This window comes from Microcebus murinus, chromosome 11 (genome assembly GCF_040939455.1).
Source record: "Microcebus murinus isolate Inina chromosome 11, M.murinus_Inina_mat1.0, whole genome shotgun sequence".
Lineage (NCBI taxonomy): Eukaryota > Metazoa > Chordata > Mammalia > Primates > Cheirogaleidae > Microcebus > Microcebus murinus.
The window spans coordinates 85,882,452-85,908,593 of NC_134114.1; the positions used below are offsets into that span (position 1 = coordinate 85,882,452).

Here is a 26,142-nt window from a genome sequence, read left to right on the forward strand (position 1 = left end):
GAAGAAGCTGGTTAGAAAAACAACAGCTATACTTGGGTGGTGGTGTTCTACTCTTATTACTCAGAGCTCTCTAGAAATAAATGGCATTGGGCTCATTGCCTCTAAGCTGCAACAATTTGTGTTAAAAGTAGAATCCTTTTTTTTCATTTTCTTATGGAAATACCTTATAACTGAGGACCACATGCTCTAGAGAAATGATCTTTTCCCTACGCTAAGGCTGAGTTATTTATAATATTCAGCTGTTCAGAAGACTCTCACTTATATTCCCCTTTTAGAGAGAAAGCTCCTACTCAGTTGCCAATATCTTTGTCTTACATGAAAAAAGAAGCAGCAAACCATTCTGCCTCCTGCAAGGACCACCAGTGACTCCCTTTGATAGGAAGAGTCCTTGTAGCCAGAGCTGCTCACCAAATGTAGAAGAACACTGATGGCTGTAAGAAGTAAACTGAGTTTCTTCTTGGGAGCTAGTACTGAACATACTAGCCCCATTTTGCAAGCAAACAGCTTGGCGATAAAACCCCTGCAGTCATACTCAGTTTAGGGCAGTATAAATACAATATATTTACATATTTTTGTTTGTGTGTTTTTTTTAAAAAAAAAGGTGATAGAATGTATGTATTACATGGTTCTTCCACTTTCATTAAAATTACATTTATTGGTATAGTTACTTTTTAGTGAACAAAACTTGCATTTCTCACTTAATATTCTTGAATATCTGTCAATAATAGTACCCACATCATTCTTTTGAAAACTACTGCATGGTATTCCATGGTATGGTTGGTTTCTTAGGCATAGCTGATTTAAGCATACCAATTTCATACACATTTTGTTTGTTTCTGGTGTTTTAATACTACAAACCATACTGCAATGAACATCCTTGTATATGTATATAGGAGAATAATCTGAGCTACAAACAAATCTAGAGATTAAGAATTCATTTAAATAAATGTATTTATTTCAACAAAGGATCTTAATTCCACTTTTTTCCTCAAATGGATAACTAAATGCCTCAATATCAATTATTAGAATATATCCTTTCCCCAGTGACTTGAAATGGTAACTTTTTCAAAAATTATATTTTCTTTTTTTTTGAGACAGAGTCTCACTGTTGCCCAGGTTAAAGTGAGTGCCGTGGCATCAGGCTAGCTCACAGCAACCTCAAACTCCTGGGCTCAAGCAATCCTTTTGCCTCAGCCTCCCGAGTAGCTGGGACTACAGGCATGCGCCACCATGCCCGGCTAATTTTGTGTATATATATCTTAGTTGGGCAATTAATTTCTTTCTATTTATAGTAGAGACGGGGTCTCGCTCTTGCTCAGGCTGGTTTCAAACTCCTAACCTCGAGCAATCCGCCCGCCTTGGCCTCCCAGAGTGCTAGGATTACAGGCATGAGCCGCTGCGCCCGGCCAAAGGTTATATTTTCATATAAAATTGTGGCTATTTCTGGATTGTCAAAAGCATTAATCTATTTGTTTAATTTAGCATTAGTATCACTGTATTTTTACCCTCTCCACATTTGAATGTATTTTATATGTGATATAAGGCACAGATATATTTGTGTATAAAGCATATAATCTGTTATTATGTCTTCAGAATTGCTTTACATCTCTAGCTCATTTATTATTCCTTTTGAATTTTAGAATCACCTTGTCAAATTTAATGTATAGTTCTTTGAGATAATATTGATTTTAAGATTAATTTGGAGAAAATTGTCATTTGTTCAAGTCTTTTTTTATGTCCTTCAATAAAACTTTATCCTTTCACTATAAACACCTTGCGAGTTTCTTATGATGTCTAATTTTAACTACATTATGGTTGTTATTTCTATTTTGAACAGGAAGGTTTTTTAAAATTAGGTTTTATAATTAGTTTTCTAATGGATATTGATTTTAATACACTGACCTTCTAACCAGCAAATTTGCTGAACTCTCTTCTGAGATAAAACATCATGTGGTTCCTCTGCCTCGTCCTTAAGATACGGTATTCCCCAGTCTTCCTGGGTGTTTCTTTTTTTTTTTTTACTATCTGTTGGAGGTCTGGAGCAGATGTTACCTTTTATTTTGAAGAGGAAACAAACACACAAAAACATGCAAACTCCTAAGGATGCAAAAAATTAAGGAGAATTTATAGATATATATTATAAAAGTATAAAAATCATGATTTTTAAAAATATGTATTTCTAAGTAAACCATACAAATTACAAAAGATCATAGCTTACACAGGGACAATTAATTGCTAAATGGTTTTCTTTTTTTTTTTTAATTTCAGCATATTATAGGGGTACAAATTTTAAGGTTTCAAAAAATGCCCTTTCCCTCCCTCCCCCCACAAGTCTGAGTTTCCAGCATGACCATCCCCCAGATGGTGCACATCTCACTCATTATGTATGTATATACCCGCCCCCCACCCTCCTCCCACCTGCCCAATACCCTATTACTGTAGTACCTATGTGTCCACTTAGGTGCTACTCAGTTAATACCAGTTTGCTGGTGAGTATATGTGGTGCTTGTTTTTCCATTCTTGGGATACTTCACTTAGTAGTATGGGTTCCAGCTCTAACCAGGAAAATATAAGATGTGCTATATCACCATTGTTTCTTAGAGCTGAATAGTACTCCATGGTATACATATACCACATTTTATTAATCCATTCTTGGATTGATGGCCACTTGGGCTGTTTCCACAGCCTTGCAATTATGAATTGTGCTGCTATAAACATTCGAGTGCAGGTGTCTTTTTTGTAGAGTGTCATTGGATCTTTTGGGTAGTTGCCCAGTAATGGGATTGCTGGATCAAATGGTAGATTCACTTGTATCACTTTAAGGTATCTCCATATTGCTTTCCACAGAGGTTGAACTAGTTTGCAGTCCCACCAGCAGTGTAGGAGTGTTCCTCTCTCTCTGCAACCACGCCAGCATTTATTGTTTGGAGATTTTTTGATAAAGGCCATTCTCACTGGGGTTAAGTGATATCTCATTGTGGTTTTGATTTGCATTTCCCTGATGCTTAGAGATGTTGAGCATTTTTTCATATGTTTCTTCCTGGGTGTTTCTTATCCTATAAAGACAGAGACTTCCAAAATAAGCTGTCATAGTCACTTGTCCCACTTGATGGCAAACACTTTCTTTGTTGCCTAGTCCAACTGGGGATGAGAGAGACATGTGTGGCTGGCTTCTTGCCGGGATCATCCTGCTACAGCATGCCAACCAAGCATTCTGTCCATTGCCCGTGGATCCTTCTTGCTGCTTTTATTTATTATCCCTGGAGGTGGAGCACTCTTGGTAACTCTTTCTACTTTTTCGACATTATTCTCACTGGGCATGTTTTGGACTATGAGTAAAATGTTCTAACTGATTTCATCAATTTTCTTTCATTATTTTTTTTCTTCCCAATTTCTTGTCCATTGAGGGCTCTACTTCTTATTTGTGAACACAATAATGTATATGGAGATACATATATTTCTCTATATTACATATATGCATATATTATATAGAGAGAAATATAGAGGAAATTTATATGTAGAATTCATATATAGAAATATAAATATAGAGGAGTGAGACTGTAGCAAATGTTGAAATAGAAGCTTATTTTTTCCCAAATGAATATTTAATTAGCCCGTTACCATTTTTTAAAATCCTCTCTTTTCCCAGTGTTTTAAAAGGCTGTTTCTTCATAAAGTAAATTTTCAAGTCTTATTGAAATTTTTTTGTGTATGCAGATTAATTTAGGTAAAACTTACATATTTTAATGTCTTCCTAGCTATGGACATGATATATTTATCTCATCATTTATTCATATCTTTTTTATACTCTTTAGTAAATTCTTACATCTTTCTTCATAAAGTTCTTGCACATTTATTCTGTGACTTATTCCTAGGTGTTTTATTATTTATGTCTTAATGTAAATGAGGAGTTTTTAAAAAAATCACATTTTCTAATTGATTATCAGTATTATATAGAAAGGCCATTTTTTTTTCCATTCTCTTTTCTTTCTGTGGTTGAGTTTGGATATTATTATGAAATTATTTTCTATTTCACTAATCCTTCTTATGCAAGATTCAATCTGCTATTAAACCTATGTATTGAATCTTTAGTTTGAATATTATATTTTTCAGTTCTAGAATGTCCATTTGATTCAGCTAACTCCAGTATTTAGATCATCTATGAATTTGCTTTTATAGGCTATTTTTTTCTTGGTATTTGTCATATGGGTCCTGTGTCTTGGCATACCTAGTAATTTGTTATCGAATGAAGGACTTTGTTTATTTAAGAAAAAATGGCCAAAGGTACCAGGTGATGCCATTTTCAGAGTCAGAGAGGGTTTTTCCTTTCCTCCGCTAGAAAAATAGAGATGGAGATGATTCTCTTGATTTGACTATGGACTAAAGCTTGGTCAAGCCTGTGCTTAAACAGAAGAAAACTAAAGTGGAAGCTTAAGTAGAACCCAGTCTGTCTGGGTTTCCCTTGTTACAAAGCTGTGGCTTTTCTTGGCTTTCATTTAAGAGTATGGCAGTTATCTGTCTCAGGACAGAGAGACTAATGGAATCTCTATTCTGGTCTTTAGAGGTTTTAGGCTTATCTCTTTTTTCTCCTTTCCCACGAAGCTACAGAATTTGACAAATATTCTAAGGAGGAGACTAGTAATGTGCTTGAGGTCTCTGAAATCTCCAATTTTGTCACTCCAGCCCCCTATTACTCTAAGAGTCAGACATGGATTTGAAGCTTTTATGTTAGCCTAGATTGGCATGTTCTCCTTGCCAAAAAGAGTTTCAGCTCATCAGTGTCAATTACTTTCTCCCTCTAGGGATTTTAACTCTTTAGGGCTCCTCTACTTGGTAGGTATTTTTTTTTTCTTAAGCACCAAGAGAATGCAGAAAATTCTACTCTGCCCTTCAGAAACTTTCTTCTTAGCTTTTTAGCCTCCTCACCACTATAGCTCTGGAATTCAACACATATTGAGAGGAAATTGCCCATGTGTTTGAAGCCCCTCAAGTTTACAATTTTATCTCTACTTCTCTGCATGACTGCCAAAAGCTCTGTTGGTTTCTCTGTCCCTCACCACTGGCCCTATGCTTGGAACAAGCCCAGATTCTCACCTCTAGCCACATTTAGTCAGTAACTACCCACATTTGATCTTCAGTTCATCTCTGAAAGATTTTTTTCCCTGTAGAATTTTTGTCCCTTTAGTTCCAATTGCTTCAGATTTTCTATTTATTCTTAGGATAGGTGTTAAACTACTTACTGTATCTAACCCAGTAGTAGAAATGTCAGCCCATTTGTTTTATAAATTGACCTTGATTTTAGCATAGACCACTGTGCTAAAATGCCACCACCTTTCCCTCACATAGCCAGGGTTTCCCAGAATTGCTCAAATCTTAGCTCTGATAGGGAAACCAGTTCCCAAAGAAGTCCACATGGGGTATGTAGCTGGTCAGTGTCCCTGAATGTATTTCCATAGTTGGGCCTTAGCCCATTAGAATTTACTTTCAGCAGCAGAGAAACTATTCATCTTCTTACACTGTCACATTTCAATTTGCGAACTCTCAGTGCTAATTCATTTAGTGATTTCTGATGTATGTTTTGAAGTTTTGAGGCCAGTTGGATAGTATATTTTTCAGTACTTGTGCATCTGAATTTTTTCCTGTTGCTTTTATACATGAATGAAAACATGGTTTGATATCAAACTCCTAAATAGTAAAGTATTTTTCTCCACCCCCAGAATCTAGAGATAACTGCTTCAATGTTTTTAGGCATATAGTATTTCAGAGGCCACACTTAAGTTTGCTTCTTTCTTGGTAGGAAGTCTGTCTGTTCTTCCTGGACATTTTCTATATGTTCCAACTGATTATATCTTTCAGGTTCAGAAATTTTTTTTTCAATTTTGTCTGTTTGGGTTTAGATCTTTTTAGATTAAAAATGACACGTTTACCACAAAAGGTTTTCAGTATAAAGAATGTAGAAATTCACAAAAATAACCCCAAATTTTATCACCCCAAAGTAACAGATGTTAATATCCTCTGATCACCATTTCAGATAGACTCAATAATATATACAATTATGCAAATGGATGGATAAGTAGATATAAATAATTTCATGGGAATTGTATCATACTAAATATGTTAATAAAGTTTTCAAATTTTATTCTACTTGAATGTAACAGAAGAAAACTAAAGCAAAACCAAGTGGATTGCTGAACTTCATATTAATGTTTATTCAAGAGATACTTATTTCTAAAACATTCCTCTAATGTTAAGAAAAAACATAATTAACATGTTTCTATTTTAGAAAATATTTATGGACTCCCAGCTATGAACAATGAATTGATTAGCACTCTTATACTTCCTTCTTTTTTCCTGCCACCTCAGCATTTTCTGTTACTTAATTTTATTTATTTAGCATTGTAACATTTACAGTCGTTTGTTTGTTTGTTGTTTTTTTTACAACCATAATTTTCTTAGTCTTGGTTGCATGTTAAATGTATTCAGTGCTTTCCACCAGGCCATTTGACATACTTCTTTCCTGCTCCATATTTCTATCCTTTTTTGGCAGGGTGTGGGGGCTGGATTTCCTATGAGTTTTTTTTTTTTTTTTTTAAGTTTTTAAGAGTGTTATGCTTCTTGGAGGTTTTCACATTTGAGGGTGTCTTCCTGTTGTCTTTATACTTGAATTATAACTTGTTTGAGTATGATATTGTTGGCTCCCATTTGTTTCCCCTTAGTGATGTAGACGTGTCTCCTAAACTTCTGCTATTGATTATTGCTGAGGGGCTGAGGTGGGGAAACTGAGGCTGGTGTGATTTATCATCTTTATGGATAATTTGATCTCTATGTCTAGATAACTGAAGAATTCTTTTTTATCATTAATGTTTACATCCCAGAAATCTTGATATTGATCCATTTTAATTCAAAATGCCATTTTTATCTGCAGATTCAGTTATGCCATTTCAAGGAAATTTTCCTAAATATTTCAGAATATTTTTGGCATCTCTTTTGAGGTTCTTAACTTCAGACCTTGAATATATTTACGCTGTATCATATTTGTCTTCCATAGCCCTCATTTTTTCTCTAATTGTGTTAATTTCTTTTTCTTCTGCATTCGTTGTGACTCTCTCAATGCCATCAGTTTACTTCTCATCTCTATTCATTTTACTTTTTCCTATTAAAAATTAATTATTACATAGGTAATAAATGTCAATGGTTCCCAATTTGTTGCTTATTTCTGCAGTGCTCTTTTGTTTTTCCTTATTTTTTATTTCAATAGATTTTGGGGGGGGCACAAATGCTTTTTGTTACATGAATGAATTGTATAATGCTGAAGTGTAAGGGCTCTTAGGGTACCCATCACCTGAATAGTGTACATTGTACTCAGTAGGTATTTTTTAACTCTCACCCCCACCCAATCTTCCTGTTTTTAGTTTCTAATGTCCATTATAGCACTTTATAACCATATATATTAATCGTTTAGCTCCCACTTATAATTGAGAACTTGTGGCATTTGATATTCCATTCCTGAGATACCTCACTTAGGATAATCGTCTCCAGTTCCATCTAAGGTGCTGCAAAAGACACCAATTCATTCCATTCCTTTTTATGACTGAATAGTAATCCATGGTTTGTGTGTGTGTGTGTGTGTGTGTGTGTGTGTGTGTGCTCATTAATACATATGCCACATTTTATCCACTTATCAGTTGCTGGGCAATTAGGTTGACTTTATATCTTTGCAATTGTGAATTGTGCTGTGATAAACATTCAGGGGGCAAGTGTCCTTTGGATATAATGACTGCTTTTCCTTTGGGTAGATACCCAGTTGTGTGATTGCTGGATTGAATGATAGGTCTACTTTTAGTTCTTTGAGGAACCTCTATATTGTTTTCCAGAGAGGTTATACTAATACAGTGTATAAGCATTCCATTTTCACAGCATCTACACCAACATGTATTGTTTTCTGACGTATTAATAATGGCCATTATGACAGGGGTAAGGTGGTATATCATTGTGGTTTTAATTTGATGATTAGTGATGTTAAGCAATTTTTCATATTTATTGGCCATTAGTATATCTTCTTTTAAAAAAACTATTCATGTCTTTTGCCCACTTTTTGATGGGATTCTTATTATTTTTTTCTTGATTTGAGTTCTTTGTAGATTCTGGATATTAGTCCTTTGGATGTATAGATTGTGGATATTTTGTCCCATTCTATAGATTGTCTATTTACTCTGCTGATTACTTAAAGTACAGGAACGTTTTCATTTTATTAGGCACCATTTATTTATTTTTGTTTTGCCGCAGGTGCAATCCCCAAGCTCTGTGGTATCCTGCGTGTGACAGGCACTCTGTCAGAGGTGGGGCAGCTGCTTGCAACTGCCTTTGCTTAATCATCCTCTGTGGAGCCTTCACCTGTCCCTAGCGGAAACAACCACAGCTGCCTCACAGCAGTGGGCAGGGGAGGGGAGGAGGAAGAGAAGGCCCCAAATGGAAGGGAGCTGGTGTCCTTTGTCCTAAGGGGCCCTCTGGTGTGCTAGCTACACTCTCCTCTCAGGTAGGAGTGGCCTGCCCTGAATGCATATGCTCAGGGAGACCCACAGTTCCTCTGGGACCCACCAGTCCCCCAAGGCTGTCTCAGTCCAAGTGCATGGTGCGTTGTGCTGGCTGTGGATCCAGTGGTGTAGAGACCCAGGGGCTGAGACTCTAGGGTTGGGACAGTTGCAGAAACACTGCCTGTCCATGAAAGGAGGGAAATGAGCCGCATTCTCCATGCAGAACCCAGGTGCAGTGAGCAGAGCATTATTGGGGGTAAGCCCCACTGCAAACCTAGAACTAGCTGCCTCACAGCTCGCTCACACCAAAAACTCATGCTTGGGAGCAGAGGCAGCTGTGTCCACAGAATTGGGTGGTTGGAGGGTGACAGTCCCTGTCACTATATCCTTTCCCTGGCTATACAGCTTTAAATTCCCCAAATGGCCCCTTGGGCCTGTGACTCAAGGGGGTAGGGCCTCTTCCAGGCAAACAGTGAGTGCAAGATGCTGGGTAGCGTGCTGTCTGCTCCCACCTCGGTCTCACTGCAGCTTATGGCAGGGTGGCGGGAATTGTCCTAGAGTAGGTAGGGGAGCTTGGGCTCCTGCGTCCCTCCTCAGCTGTGTGGGGCTACCGCAGCCTGAATTCAGCCTGAGTCTGGGACAATGCCCAGCTTCAAACCCCTAAAGTGGCACCCTGGGCCTATGACCAGAGAGGGCAGGGTCCTTCCTAGGCAAGCTACTCTAGCAGGAAACTTCGGGGAGTGCAGTGGGCTCGAGGCTCAGTCCTATAGCAGCCGGCTGCAGGATGGTGGCCATGTCCCCAATGCGTGCTGTGAAGCCTGGTTTCTCTGCCCCTCCCCAGTCAGGCAGGGGCTACAAAGCATATGAAGCCCAAACCCTGGCCAAAGGATGGGCACAGCCTTCTGTCAAGCCCAAAAAATCATGCCTTGGACCTGAGACTGGAAAGGCTGGGACCCCAACGAGGCAGTCACCGCAAGAGAGGCACTGTGGGAAATGCTGTCCACCCATGTCTCAGTCTCAAAAGCAGCCCGCAGCAGGGCAGTGGAGACCTAACCAGGGGTGCGGGGGAGCCCCCGGGCTCTGCTACCCCTCCCCAGAGCTGCGCAGTGGCGGCTGGCTTGCCCGCGCTTCCCTGGTGTCTAGGCTGTCAGAATGGAGCCACATCCAGGGGCTTCTCCCAGCTGTTAGCCACCCCCGGCCAAGCAAGGTGCCCTGAATCCTCTCCTTACCCACTTTTGGTGCTTCCTGTCCCTTCCTTGGTGAATTCTAGCATTCTCTCCTAGATGATCTGTTCAAAATGTGAAAATCTGCTTACTGTTCTGATTCCTCTCCGTGGAGGAGACACACACTGTCTGTATCTAGTCAGCCATCTTGATCCTACCTGTTGCCATCCTCTTTTAAATTGCATTCCATTACTTAATCGTCTTGTCTTTGAGTGCCTAATTATTGAATTAAAGGCTTTCACAATACATTGCAGAAATATGCAAGGAATCTGCTTCTGTTGCTTGGGGTATATTTTCTTCATTGCTGGGCAATTTCTTTCTCTTTTGCAAGCTGTTTCTCTAACTTTATTTGCTCTAGTGTATGTTTCAGTCAAGGTCCTAGCAGGAAACAGACAGTAAATTCAAACTGAGATAACTGAGGAGAGTTTAATAAAGGAACTGTTTACAAAGGTATCAGCAGGATTTAGGAACTCCTACACCAACAAAAGCTATTGCACTATCCCTGGGCCAGCAAGAGCAGGGAGCCACTACCATCTCATTCTCTGCAGAGGAAAAGAGACAGCATGGATGCTGGAACCCAGAGAAGGCAGCCACAGAGAAGGCCACTCAATAGAAGCTGTGGCCTTCTACAGAGAGACAAGCTTATCCATCGTGATACGGCAGGGAGAGAGCTGGGGAATAAATACCCAATCTTACTCTTCACCTTCTGTCTAATCAGTTTTGGGTGTCTTCCAGGGGAAGCCAAAAGAGAAATGTGCACAGAAATCAAACTTCAGGGCATGGAGAATGCTGGAGAAGGGTGGGAGGGAATGGAGAAGGAACAAACGGGAGATGCCCTGCAGGGTGTACCTGCAGAAGTGCCTTGGCTTTGCCTCTTGTTGATGTCTGAGTGATTCTGTCCAAATCTTCCTTATACTCCAACATAACATGGGTTAATTCTTAGTACCCATCACACCTAATGAGAGTCTGTTTCTCTTTCCCTCCATGTTATGCTTTGAAAGTGAGATGCTGCTTCCATCTTACTTTTCTGGTGCCTGAGGCTATGGGTGTAAAATATGGAAATATGGCAGGGGTACAGCTTAGATATGTGATCTGGATTTTTCTGTCTTCTTTGATTTCCATTAAATTTCCTATTTCAGTGCTTTCTCTACCAACAAATGAATATTTCTATTCCTAGGCTTTGACTCATTCCCTCAAGATTTTTTTCCTACATCTATGATAGCAATATTTTTCCTTTTCTTTCCTTCAGTCAGGATATAATCTAGTGAAACTTCATTTCTTTAAATTCTTTGTAATACATTGAGCTTTTTTTTAACCTCAATTTAGTATCTTTGCAACTTATCATTTGCATTTTTGCCTTGCTTCTTTATTTCTTATGATTAATTTTATATGAACAATAGCTTCTTGGCTCCTTTAGTGACACATGTCTTCCAAATTAGTTGTCTATGTCTTGTGACAAGCAGTTTTACTCATCCACTACTACTCTAAACCCTTAGGAGAATGTTCCTTTACCCTTATTTCTGCACATATTTTCATATATCCAAAGTTTTCTCTCTCTTTTATTCAAACAAGGCAGGAAACATTTAGATTCTCTGTCAGAAGACAAGGTATGTGGAATTTTGGTGACTTCATTCATTGTGGAATGTAGAGTTTAGAGGAGATATTGATGGGGACAGCATCCAGCCGAGTTCCGAATGCTGAGCAGGCATCCGTCTAATGCATCTTGGCTGTGCTGAGGTGGGAGCTTCCCTTGCTCCCAGTTCTTGGCTCTCTGGCACTCAGAACAGATGCAATCCATGAATGCTATAATTACAGGGACAAACCACTGCCAGAGACCGCCCTGCCAGGGAATTTCCATACCCAAATAGAGCACCTCACGGTAGGGTCTACTCAGATTACACTGTGCCACCGGAAGTCCATGACACCCACTCCCTCCCTGCTTCATTTTTGCTCTGATTATTTCTTGCTTCTGAATGGATATAGAAAAACAGCAAAGAAGGACAATGATCTGCTCACTTGAGGACAGACAGACCATATTTAAAAATTGTTTTCTGAGCTTGAGTTCCTGCACTAGGAGTCAGTTGGTAGAGGAGGAACACAACAACTTTTTATCTTTTTTAAGACAAGTGGCAACTCAGAATGGCATTGTCAGTCTGGCTCTATCAGTTTTCTTCTTTAAAAAATAAATTTTATTGTGTATATTTGAGGTTTACAAAATGATGTTACGGGGTACACAGAGACAGTAAAATGGTTACTATAGTGAAGCAAATGAACACATCTATCATCTCACGTAGTTATTTTTTCTTTGTGATAAGAGCAGCTAAAATTTAGTTATTTAACAAAGATCCCAGATACCATACAATTTTATTAATTATAGTCCTCATGTTGTATGTTAGCTATCTAGACTTTTTCATCCTACATGCCTGCTACTTTGTATCCATCAGTTTTATAGTTAATGGCAATTCCTCTCAGCTTCTGCAGTAGTTTTGGTGACTGAGCTTTCATCTTTTGGGACCATCATAGGAAGTTGTGAGTGCACATCCGTGTAGCCAGAATGATACCATTTTCAACCGGGAGCCACACTCCACTGGCCCTGGAAAATAAAGATCATGAAAGAATGTGGACATTCTTGGTCAGATGACATCTAAGAATTTTCCTACCCATCTATACACACTTTTCCTTGACAGAGTTGCTGTCTTTAATTGAAATAAAAATTCCACAGGTGGTATGTCATTTTATTTGAATTTGCTTCATATGTGAGTCTAGAGGCCTTATTTACTATATTCATGAAGATCTTGAGTAAAATAAGTTTAATAATGAACTGTTGCTGGCTGGCCGGATGAGTCACGAAAGAGAGGTTGTATACTAACTGAAATTTCTTGCTTTTTTATTTTGTAGTAATGAGATTGAACCTCAGGTTTAGCCTCTGGGGTGACTAATGAAAGTGGATCTGATCAATTAATTGTGGGGCTTCTGTGACTTTTCAGCGACCCACTGCTAATATATGTAAAATATATCGAGACTAGAGATACTTGCATGGCTCCTTTAACAACATGGGAAAAGAAATTAATTCTTTTTATTTGATAAACTGATAAACACAGAGCTAAATTGCACCAATATTTTTTCCTATGGTACTTAATTTATCCTTCTAAACTTGCACTAAAAATGCAAGTTTTCACTCTCTTCTTCCACACATATCCATGTCTGTGCTCATCATTTCTTCTTGCCTGTATATATATATATACATGGCTAATCCCTTCACTCCTTCAAGTCTTACCTTCTCAATAACCTTTGACAATCCTATCACAAATCCTATTAAAGCCCTCTCCTTGACCCTCCCAATCTCCCTTATAATGCACTATTTTTGTTCTATGGAAATTGTCACCTTCTAATAAACCATAATTTACATATTTATTATATTCTTTTTTGTTGCATGTTCTTCCCCTCCTTCCTCAACCTTGCTAGGATATAGACGTCATAAGGGCAGGCTTCATTGTTTTCCTCTTGGATATATCCCAAGCATTTAGAAGAGTGCCTGGTATAAAACAGATTTGAATAAATGAGTGAAGGAATGATATGTCCCTTCTCCTTTCTGAGATATTTTCTCAGCCTATAATTTGGAGCTTTGTTTACTTTGCAATTTTGTTTATTGGTTATTTTTCCCTGTCTTGAATTACAAACATTGTGTTTTTCTCTTCTTTGGACCTTAAGTTTCTCTCATTCATTGAGTCTCTCTCATTCCACAAACATGTTTATGGAGCCTTCCTCCATCTTTAACGTTCTCTCTCTCTCTCCTTTTAGACACCACAAAACTTCTGGAAGGAAGGCCTCTGTTTTAACCTCTCTCCCCAATTCAGTGGTTGCCGTCTGGGTTCTCCTTTGGCTACAGAACTGAATTGCTAAGGCAAATTCTCAATGGTCTCCTCTTATTCCTCATCCTAGTCCATCTCTTTGTGGGCTTTTGTGGTGATAACTAACCCCTCCGTCTTGCAAGTTTGTTCCCATCAGTTCCTAATGTTGTTTTGGTTTTCTTCCTGCTTCACTGGGCATGCTTGTTCCATCTCAGCTGTATCAGCGTCTCCCACTGCCCCATCAGTTTTGTTCTCCAGAACATAGGCCTGGACCACCCTTTCTCATCACATTCTGCACTCTCTAGCAGTTTCATCCACCCCCAATGTTAGTTACCATTGATCTCACCAGTCACCACATTCCTCCCCCTGCCCTGCGTCTCACCTGTTCTGCCAATTTACTATTGAGTATTTTCAACCTGATGCTCAAAAGCACTTCAGTGAGGCATACCTAAAATGGATTTGATTCATTTTATAATCCTTCCAATCCCCAAAGCTCATTCTACTTCTTCCACTAACTTAGACAATGGCAATTCCATTTATGTATTTTCCTAAGCTAGAAACATCAGGGTCCTTAGTGACATTTCCTTTGCAGCTAAATTACTAACCAATTCTTGTCACTTCTAACATAAATTTATCTACACAAGTAGTTCCTTTATCTACACTCCAATTTCCAAATAGATTGGTTCCCTATTGTTTTTCATATGGATTATTGCAATATTACTGTAACTTATCTTCTTAGTTTTAGCTCCTTATTATCTAGTCCCAATTCAGTAGGCTTCCCACCCAATCCAACGAAAACCTTCAAAAACAACTTATATTTCAATGCAGACTTATGAAGCACCGACTGTAGTTCCATCAGAAAAAATAACTGTCCTGCCCTTGGGATATCATGTGTTCAGAAGAGACTTATGTATAAATAGGTAGAATGCAATGCAGTAAGTGAATTAGAGCAATGCTAGAGATATGAGCGAAGTGAAATGAAGTTGGTTGCCTAAGAATCACGTGCACTAGCCTTCTGGATTTCTAGTGTGGTGCCTCCTCCACCATGGCAGTATCATCAACGTTTCTTATATATCAACTACTTTGGTGCTAGACAGTATTTATTGAAACTCTTGCTATGTTGCCCTGGTGTTTGTGGATAATGAAGTTCCAACTAGGTTGATGGTGAGGAGTGGTCATATTTGGGATGTATTTTGAAGGTAGAGCCAACATGTTTTGCTGATTAATTGTTAACTGATATTGGAGTATGAGAGAAAAATGGAACTAAAACTGATGCCAAGATGTGGAATTTAAGCTGATGCCCAAAAAGGAGTGAGGCAGGGAAGAAAGGGGACAAGCTGAGGAGCCATGCTTTTGAGCTGGCAAGTGGAGATGTGATCAGTGCCCACGAGGAGGACTTAGCCTTGTATAGGAGCCAAGAGTCTTTGAAGAATGGGTGAATCAAAGGATATAAAGTTGTAAAGTCAGGCCTTGACATGAAGGACCTTGAATAACATTTTAAAAGTTTTGAGTTTAGGCTGGGCACGATGGCTCATGCCTATAATCCTAGTACTCTGGGAGGCCGAGGTGGGATGATTGCTTGAGCTCAGTTCAAGACCAGCCTGAGTAAGAGCGAGGCCCCATCTCTACTAAAAGAAGAAAAAATTAGCTACTTAGGAGGCTAAGGGGGGAGGATGGCATGAATGCAGGAGTTTGAGGTTGCAGTGAGCTATGATGATGCCACTGCATTCTACCCAGAATGATAGAGTGAGACTTTGTCTCAAAAAATAAATAAATAAATAAAAGTTTTGAGTTTATCATATAAGACATAGGGACCACTGCATATTTTGGACATGAGAATGACATGATTGGAGAAAGACATGGTTCTGACTCTGGACTGCCCTTAGGCTAAAAACTTTAAAAATGTGTAACTAACACTCTGCTCTTCCTTTCTTCTGCCTTTTTTTTTTTTTTTTGTATTCTTTCTACCGTAGCTAGTTCATGTTAGCTTGCTTTGTGTTGTTTTGCATTTTGTCCAGAATTTACCATGATCTGCAGAAAGATCAGGTCCAATATGTGTTCTCTGGCCATATTAAAAGCAGAAGTTGAGTCTTTTATATTCTTGTTGAGACATGCCAGTTGCATGAACCATTCTACCTCAGACACAGTTTCTAGATTCTTTGGCACCCCCTGTGGCCTTCCTCAAGATGCCAGGTGTGGGTGACCTGTTGGGGTGCTTTAATTAGACCATGTTACCATAGTGGTATATCATACTTTCCAGCCAGATGACTTTATCAGAAAATTTACTGTGCTCTTACAAGCAGACTAGTTACTGAAAGGAAGGCTAGGTACAGAAAATAAATTTTTTTTCTGTCATCTTGTTTAAGGTAGACCTTGGCTCTGATGCTTGATTGTGTCATTTTCCTGTTCCACAGCACTTGATGCATCTTTTGCTAATTTAATTAGGTCAATTTGTGCATACACATTACAAGACCAGTGATTCTCCAGTAAGTATAATATTGCTTACATTCTGTTTCTTGGTTTCTCTCCATAATGACTAATAGGAATAAGCCATATATAGACATAAATAATCAAAGCATCATTCCCCCAAAATCAATTTATATTTACTCAGCTTGCTGAATCAATGTTAAATTAACCAAGTCATGACATAGAAAATGAAAGCTGGATAATACCAAGCTACTGATTTATTCAAAACTAGTTGAATCCCTATTTAAATAGGCGCAGTCATTTTTGATGTTAGATATTCAAGCAATGGCTTGAAAATCATCTTAGTCAGTACAAAAATCCTCCCAGCCTCCTACTTGTTTAGCATGTGCAGCATCAAATCTGTGTGGCGTTTGACAATAATAGATGAGGCTTCTTAGAATGTAATGAGTGGAGAATTGAGTGACTATTAACTGAGAATTCAAGGGAAAGATAAAAATGATAGGTTCCTTATTAGATAAGACATAACTGGACAAAATCGGGAGCTCAAGAGCATTATCTTTTTTTTTTTTTTTTTTTTTTTTTGAGACAGAGTCTCACTTTGTTGACCGGGCTAGAGTGAGTGCCGTGGCGTCAGCCTAGCTCACAGCAACCTCAAACTCCAGGGCTCAAGCAATCCTCCTGCCTCAGCCTCCTGAGTAGCTGGGACTACAGGCATGCGTCACCATGCCCAGATAAGTTTTTGTATATATATTAGTTGGCCAATTAATTTCTTTCTATTTATAGTAGAGACAGGGTCTTGCTCTTGCTCAGGCTGGTTTCGAACTCCTGACCTTGAGCAATCTGCCCACCTCAGCCTCCCAGAGTGTTAGGATTACAGGCGTGAGCCACCGCGCCCAGCCAAGAGCATTATCTTAATCTATTAGGTCAGTAATGTGGCTGCAACACCAATCATACCTCAGATCCACAGTTCAGGTTGAACAGAACCATTATTAACATTATCAGCTAAGCTCGTTATGATTCATAACAGGGAACAGAATTGGAAGTGTGTTTCTAGGGATATTGTTAACTCATTAATTTAGTAATTCATTCAAAAACATGTATGTGCTTTACTAAGGTGAGTAATCTATGGCATTAAAGAACTTGAGATTTGGTAGAAAGTGACAAAGCTATCATAAGGAACTCCATCCTTTGCTCCAGGATGCACAGGCTATAGAGGGCTATAAGGAAAGAGGTCCATGTACCTGGAGGAGCCTCCAAATAGGTGGAGGTTCAGGGAGGGAGGGAGTCAGGAAGTCCTATGGCAGCTTAAGTGAGTGACTGTTAGCTGGCATAAATGACAAAGGGAGCATCACAGGCGTGAGGACCTATTAGAGCAATTCCAGGATGGCACAATGGAGATTGGCTTCTTTGAGAACATGGCAGTCTTTTGGGATGGATTGAATATCAGGGGCAAGACATGAGACTGGAGGCCACAGTCAGGGTAATATCAGGCCGAATCATTCAAACAATGGAGGGGCACAATCTCATTCAAGCTTTCAAAAATCACACTGACAGCTGAGTGAAGAATGTTGGAAGGGAAAAAGACCACAGATAATGAGATCAGCTAAGAATCTTTTCCAATGGCCCAGGGTGTCAATGTCAGTTCAGTACCCACAGAATAAAATTTTCTAAGGAGAGGTGAAAAATTTTGTTATTAATTATTTTCTTGTGTTCTGATGGGTTTATTCCTAAACCTTCCTAAAGAATCAATCATCTATGTCTTCCATAATGATGCTACAGAAAAGTGTGTGAGAAAATTTCTTTGACCCTTCAGCAGACAATGTGGGGAGTAGGGATGCTACCTTGCTTATTTCTCAGATACAGCTCCTAGCAATATACTTGAAACTGAATAGGTTTACAAAACGTAAATCTCTGTTTTGTGAGCCTGATATAGTGGGAACATACCCTCACTACTAAGAAATTTTTCCTGTGAGCCAATATGGATTTTTTTTTTAAGTACAACACAATTTCAATGTATTTTTTGCTTTTAGGGCAGATAGTAGACAATTATTTCTGACTCTGTATAATTACCCTTGACAAATCGAAAGATCAGTACCAGATAAACTGTCAGGAGAATTAATAGCACATCACCACCTTTTTAATCAAAAGTTTTGTTTTCTCTCCTGCTAAGCATTTTCTTTCATGTTGTCAGCTCCTTCAGGGTAGAGACTAAATCTTACCCCATGAAGATGTTAAGAATTGTTGCCTTTGTCTGACATTTAAAAGTTTCACAAAGTGCTTTGCATTTAAAATGATTTATTTAATCACAGCAGCCATAATAAGTGGAAGGGTATCATTTTTTAAAAAAAAAAATTTTTGCACATGAGGAAATTGAGGAATTAACAGTGTGCTCAAGGTCACTCTGTGGATAACCAGCAGGGCCAGAACTTGAATCAAGTCTTTTAATTCTCTATGTGTTTCCGAAGCTAAGATTTATTGAGCATGTACTATCCACCAGATGTTGCACAAAACCTTTTATGTGGATAAATCCCATGAGGGGGCTTCTGCTGGTATTAAAGATGAGAGGCAGAAAGATTAAACCCACAGGCACACTGTGAATTTGGTGTCCTCTCTATTATACCTGGGCGTCACCTCTTTGTATATACCGCAGAATTCATCTGATACCTTGTACATACACAGCTCTGAATAAATATTTTTGGTTGAATAAATGAATCTGAATAGCTTAACATTTTCGTATTCTTTATTATTAATGTGCTGTAGAATTGGACAGGGAACTCACTAGGGTCTTACTGAGCTAACAACATGTCCTGTGGAATCAGAAGGACACCAGGGGACAGGCACTGTAGTGTTTGAGAGCAGGGACTTCAGAGTAGCTGGTTGACGTCCTGACCCTGCCCCTTGCAAGTGCGTGTGAACTTGGCCTGCTTGCTTAGCTTGTTTGAGCTGCGGTCTCACGATCTGTAAGAAATGCAACGTCACCCCTGAGTTCTCTAACCTTATTTCTCCCTCCTGTGCTGGGCTGCACCCACATCAGAGATCTTTTCTGCCCTCCAATAAGTGACACTTAACTCCTGCCTCCAAGTCTTCACTCTCATTGAAATGCTCTTTACCCAGCTGTTCCCAGTGCTGGCTTCTACTTACCGTTAAGCTGTCAGCTCAAATGTCCTCTCCCCCAATGTCTTCCATCCTCCATCCCCACCGTCAATTTCTGTCTCATAACTCTGTCTCATGTCCTTCTTGACCCTTATCACCACCAGAAATTATTTTGCTTTATTATTTACTTGTGTATGGTTTATGTAATGCCACCAGAATGTAAGGTTCAAAATTCTACCTGTATTTCCATATGGTCATTTTTCTGGAGGTAGATTTTATAATTTTCATTTGAATCCCAAGGTGGTCTATATTCCAAATATAACATAAAGAACACTGGTTTGAATCCTTGTACCCAAATACATTACTAAAGACTCAAACATTTAGATATTTTAAAAAATGAAGCCATGAAGATTTTAGAATTGCACTATCCACTAATGGTAGTCACTAGCCATAAGAGGCCATTTATTTCAATTTAATCAAAATTAAATGAAATTGGAAATTTAGTTTCTCAGTTTTATTGGCTACATTTTAAGTATTCAATAACCCCTCATGGCTAGTTGGATAGTGCAGATATAGAACATTTCCATCGCTGCAGAAAAGTTCTGTTGAGCAGCTTAGTTGTATAAGATAGCTGGGTGGATTTATTTATAGTCATATAGGGAAAGCCTTTAAAATCAAGTTACAAAAGCAAGAAAAAAAATACTTTGACAAATTCAGTTCTATGAAGTTTAGAAACTCCTGCAAAGCCAGTGTGATCACACTAACTTTAATAACCATCTTGGGCCATGACACAAGCCAGCTCAAGGGCCAAGTTTATGTGCCAATGATGAGAGAAAGACGGAACCATCCTGGGCACTTGGCGATGCTGATAAGCACGTAATTGATTAGCTTTGTTTTGGGAGCTGTCTTATCTTCAGATTTCTTATTATGTGAGATAGCACATTATTTCTATTTTTAAGATAATTGAATCTACTACTACTTATAGCCAAAAGCATTCTAATTTTTATAGCTGGCATATATGTAACATTTTTTAAACTTTTTTACAGCTGGCATATACATAACATTTAAAAAAATTTTTATTTTAAAATAACTATAGAGTCCAGGAAGTCACAAAATTTGCATTGTGTGTACCCTTCATGCAGCCATGGTTAACATCTTGTATAACTATAGTACAACATCAAAACCACGAAATTGACTTTGATGCAATACTGATAGCTAGACTACAGATCTTTATTCAGTGTGTGTGTGTGTCTCTGTGTGTGTAATTCTGTATGATTTTGTCCCATCTATAGATTTGTGTAGCCACTGCCACAATCAAGATGCAGAATTGTTCCTTTATCACAAAGGAACTTTTCCTTGCTATTTTTTATATCCCACCCATCCACCCTGACTACCACTAAAATGTTCTTAGTCTCTATAATTTTATCATTTTGAGGATGTTATATGGATGGAATCATATAGTATGCAACTTTTTGAGACTGATTTTTTTTTCATTAAGCATAATGCCCTTGAGAACCATTCAGTTTATTGTACATACAGGTTTTCTTTTTATTGCTGAGTAATGTTTCATTATATGGATGTAACAGAATTTGTTTAACCACTCGCCCAAGGACATTTGGGTTGTTTCTGGTTTTTGCTAGTATAAATAAAGCTGCTATAAACCTTCACATACAGGTTTTTTAATGTTACTGTAAGTTTTCATTTCTCTGGGATAGATGTCTAAGAGTATGATTGCGGGTCATACAGTAAGTACATATTTAATTTTATAAGATATGGTCAAGCAGTTTTCCAGAGTGGCTGCACCATTTTACATTCCAATCAAAATATGTGAGAATTCCATTTTCTCTGCATTGTTACCAGCATTTGGAGTTACGCTACTTTTTTTTTTTTTTTTAGCTGTTCTAGTAAGTGTATAGTGATATCTCATTGAAACATTTTTAATTTCTCCAAAGGATATGTAAGAAATTAACAATAGTGACATTGACAAGAACAGTTTGGAAACAAGGGAAAAGTAGACATTTTATTCGTTACCTTTCTGTTTTGTTTCGATATCCTTATGTGTATGTAGTAGTTACATTTGTCAATAGGATTTATAAGCCTTTGTTTTTGGTTTTATCTTTATATTTCTGTTTTTAAACCTATAATAAATGCTTAACACTTTTGTAATTTAAAATTGGAAGTAAATGTCTACATAGCTCTTTCTGTGTTGACACCAGAATTAATGTCAAGAAAAATTAATAATGCAGGCATCTAATAATGCTCACTGCCCTAGCTTTCCATTTTACTCTTTTAAAATTCATCTACCCAAACTGAATATAACTATTCCCTTGTGTCTACAACTTTGCCAGATTACATCCTGTTTTAGACATGACTACATTTGCTGTCTTCTGAAGACACACAAAGAAAAACATATTTTCCTGTTAAATATTTTCTGTGCTTAATAGCAGTTTGGAATTTAATTGCTTGTCTTTTATGCAACCGAAGGAAAGTGCAGAAACATCACATCAAATGTCGCTTTCCCTGAAGTGTGTTTGTTTCCCCCACAATACTATTTTTACTCTCAATATGATCTTTTAAGAGGAATGTTTGTACTTCATTGGTTTTTTGAGTAAGGTCACACAAGAGTAAATGTGTAAACACCGGTTATCTGCTGTCTGAATAATGAATCTCAGAAAGGCTTGCAAACCCTCTGCCATTCATCAGGGACAGAAACATCACCTAATCAGGCAACACGAAAGGAGCAGAAATAGAATGAAGAAAGACTCAAGTGTACCTGGCGGGGAAAGTGCATTAAGGCTGGGCGTAATCATTTCAGCCACCTTCAAAGTCATTACCATTCGCCCTAGATGGATTGATTGTGTGGTAAACTGTGCTGGTTGTTCGCATGTGCCAATGACCTTCAGCAGGAACCAGCAGGAACACACCTGTAGTAAAATAAGTTGGATTTATTACTCACTGTAACAAGAGAGAACATGCACCATGGGGAATTATGAGGTGTCTTAGTAAAAGGATATTATTAGAAGGAACCTATTATAGGATTTGGTTTTTGTTTAGGTGACTTGGAGTAGGATCTAAGGAAGCTGGGCCTTTCTCCAAATTTGCTGTCAGAAAGCAGGGACAATTCTATAATTGATTATCTCAATAAATCTTATCTATAAAGAGAGGAGATTGGAATGAGGACAAAGCTCTGATAAAGAAGTAGCAATTGCTTATTTTAACCAAGAGAGGGAGTGTTTGCATTTTGCGGGTGGCACAGTGACCTTGGTTTTTTTTAATCTGTGCTTAGAAAAAATTATGCAGTGGCTTAATAGTGTCTCATTTTACCCATGGTATCCAAGGCACCTTGTCTGAGGTTGGTATTCTGTGAGGTTGTCAGTGATCAGTAAAAGAATAACATGGTCTAGCTGTGGGTGCCAGACCAACTGCTGAATGTCAGCAGCTCCTTTTGTTTTTTCTCCCATGAGTGGAAAAAGTTGAAGCAACCACATCGCAGTTTGCCATATATGGACCACAGCTTGGCACTTAAGCATGTAGCTTTTAAACGTATTTCATTTATGTGCCATAGCTCTTGACCTGGTTTTCAAATATGTTGTCATTATTCCAAGGTTAAATGCTACCATAAAAATGCACAATTTTCCCATTATTCTAGAAGTCAGTCTCCAGAGCCCATCTGATCTAGCCTTCTGCCTCCAGGCTAAGCTGCCCATAATGATTGTGAAAAATTCATGTCTTTTCTGCTTTTAATGATCTAACTGAAAGGAAGAAAATTCCACTGTTGTCCTCAGGAGTCCATAGCCTTCACTCTGACCCTTTGAAAATGTTTTTCTACTCTGTCGTCCGTGGAGATGGTCTCTCTCCTACATAACCAAACTAATCTCCTGGAGCAGGCTTTAGAACCAAGAACTCAAAACCAGTAGGTTTTAGGCTGAATCTGGCCAGCCGATGTGTTTTATTTTTTATGTATAGTGTTTTAAAAAGGGGGATATTTCATATATAATTCACCTTTTCGCTCCCTTAAAGAATGAGAATATTTGGCCAGAGCAACAGTCTATTTAGAGCTGAATAATGATTGTTCCTTTAGGCCATCCCAAGACTGCTACAGTCCCCTCTACAGCACACTTTATTTCTATCCTATGCCACTCATTTGTATTTTTGCCCAGGCCTCATAACAACTGAGGTTTTAGCCCTGGCGTGGACTCCTTTTCTCTACTGCTTGCATGTATTTCTCAAATTGGGCTTTGGATCACTGGCGGATCTATAGGGTTACACTCAATATCACTCAATAAACATAATAAATATTTCCAGAGTATTGTGCATGGAGGTTTCGAAAACACATTATTTTTATATTAAATCCAATACAGATATATTATGGAATGCAATGGAAAATGGATTTAAAAATAAATCTAGAAATAAAAAAAAAAAATTCTTGCTTCAGGCTATGCTATAGACCAGCCCGTGGAGTGGTGATTGAGGAGTAATATATACTCTCATCTTTGCCACGGGAGTTACTTTGGTGGAAATGTTATTGAACAATGCTACTGATATAGTAATCTCAAGTTTATCTTTTCCTATTTTTGTAAACTTTCGGAGTGTCACAGAATTTATGAAAAAGAAGGAAACCTAGAAGTTAACTAACCTGTTCTTTTCATTTTTATTGAGAGCATAAAAGACTTGTCAATGAATAAAGCCAGGCAGAGACAGAGCGCAGATATCAAGATTTCGAATCTTCTCCTATTAAATGCATGTTGCCTAACATAATGGCAAAAAGTTGCAGAAATTATTATGTAATTATTAACTTTTTGTTTTGTTAATTTTATTAATTCTAGAATGTTAGAGAACTTACATCTCTCACTTTGTGCAGTGGCAATATTGTAGCCAATGAGGTTTATCCAAGGTGTGATTATTGCTAATTCAGAACTTATATCTCAAAGAAATTTAAATATCCCCTGATGTAGTGTGATAAATATAATAAATCAAATTCTGTTGATTTTTTATATAAATTATCTTAAATAAAGCTCAAATAGGAGTTTCTGGTTATACCAGGAACAATATGTTTGATTTTATATGTTGGCACTTTTGGGTAGTTTGACCATGAAAATTCAGTAAGGGTTTAATTAATGGATTATTAATACTATAATCTGAATCATTATAGTTGCAGTAGAGAGAGAGCATATATTACAATTTCAAATGAATCTGATTTTCCAAATGTGACTTGCAAGGTTTTCCCCATCCTCTATAATATCATAAAAATGGCATATTTACAGACCAAACTCCATGCTTCTTTAATAGAGTTGTACATTTGTTTTTCCCATTCATGATATGTGAAACCTATTTTTGGTCTGTGATTGATGGTTAGATAAGAATATTTTGAATTTTCATACCTACATCTAAATGGTAATTGGTAAAATTTTGAACAAAATTATAACAAAGAATTTCATAGGTTATCTGAGTTTATGGAGGCTGAGGATCAACTTGTAGAAGCAGTTAACTTGATCTCAGAGGAGAAATAATGAGTCATACTTGAAGAGTTTATATTATTGGCAAATCTCCAAAAGTGAATTGCTTCTTTTCCAAATTCCTTTAGTTATTTATATCAACTACTATGATGGATCGTAATTACTTTAATTTGTTTTGAATGAAAATGATTAATAACTGCTGCCAAAAACACATGATGCATAAAGAGGATTTCACATCATTCATAACCTTGAAACTTACATACAATGGCTCCATATATGCAGTGTGGTTACAAGCATAATTTTTCTTGAAGAATAGTCAGTATTTGCTTTTTTAATGTAAGGGCAATATTATCATTTTTGGGTGGACAGTATCTCTAGATACTTATTCAATCCAACCATACAAATTAAGTGGTTGAATATTAGTAACATCATTTGGCTTAACTTCAACTCTCCAGTTGTCTTGTATTTATAGCACCTCAGGGAATCTTATATTTAACATGTCCAAAAACAAACTCATGATCTTCTCTCCCAATCCTGGGATCCCTGCCTTAGTGGATATTACCACTGTCCCTTCAGCTTGGTGAGCTATAAACCTATACCCCATTTTTATACCTCCCTTTCCATTACCTATCAATATCAAAACATCACTGAAATCTTTTGAGTGTATTGCCATAATATTCTTTTGATTACATATACCTCATTTCACCCTCATCACCAGAATCCTTAGTCATCTTTCACTGGGACTATTGAAAGGGCACCTCTACTGATCTCCCTATACCAAACACATCCCTTTTCAAGGTATTCTCTATAGTGCCTCCAGAGTAATATGTTTAAATTACAAATTTGATCATGTTTCATCATGTTCCATAAGCCCTGCTTAGAACCTTTCAATAGATGTCCAGTGCTTTTATGGTGAACCAAAATTCTTTACTTGGCTTATATGGCTGAGGGCAAGACTACTAGCTATCCAGTTAATATCCATAGTGTCCTGGGGCTAAGAGAGACATACTTTTGCCTTTCCTCTTCTCTCATTTCTGTTGGCTGGAATGGGGAGAGTGGGGAATCATTATTAGAGCTTCAGTAGCATTATTTTGACTATGAGGAGGCCTTCAGAATAGAAGCCATACAATAAGATGTTAGAGAAAGAAAAATAGACCAAGTTTGGGTCCCTTGTGACCATGAAGTCTCCATATAATGCCTTTCTTCAGACTTCTTTTATGTAAGTGAACATTAGACTATGTATTTTAAACCCCCATTATTTAGTTTTTCAATGTTTCTGTGAAGCTAAACTTACTCCTAATTGCTAAATGACCCTGTGAAACTGATCCCCATCTATGTCGCTAGCATTGCTTTCTATGCCTTGCTGTCATAGCTTACTTTTATTTTTCTAGGTTAGGGCACACCATATTTCTTGATACTATCAATCCTTTTTGCATGCTGCGCCCATTGTTTAGAATAGTCTATGTGTATACCATCATGCCTCTCCTTTAGCACATACATTTCTATTAACTTTTCAGAGGTTGTATTAATTTACATTCCTACCAACAGTATATAAGAG

General features: G+C 37.8%; 1 non-coding gene across 1 annotated transcript; it reads left to right on the plus strand.

Annotated features, from left to right (window-relative positions):
- The first annotated feature begins 23,977 nt into the window (after nt 1-23,977).
- Nucleotides 23,978-24,114, plus strand: LOC142874147 (U4 spliceosomal RNA). Its single transcript, XR_012921971.1, has one exon. It is a non-coding gene; the product is annotated as a U4 spliceosomal RNA (small nuclear RNA).
- Nucleotides 24,115-26,142: the final 2,028 nt, after the last annotated feature.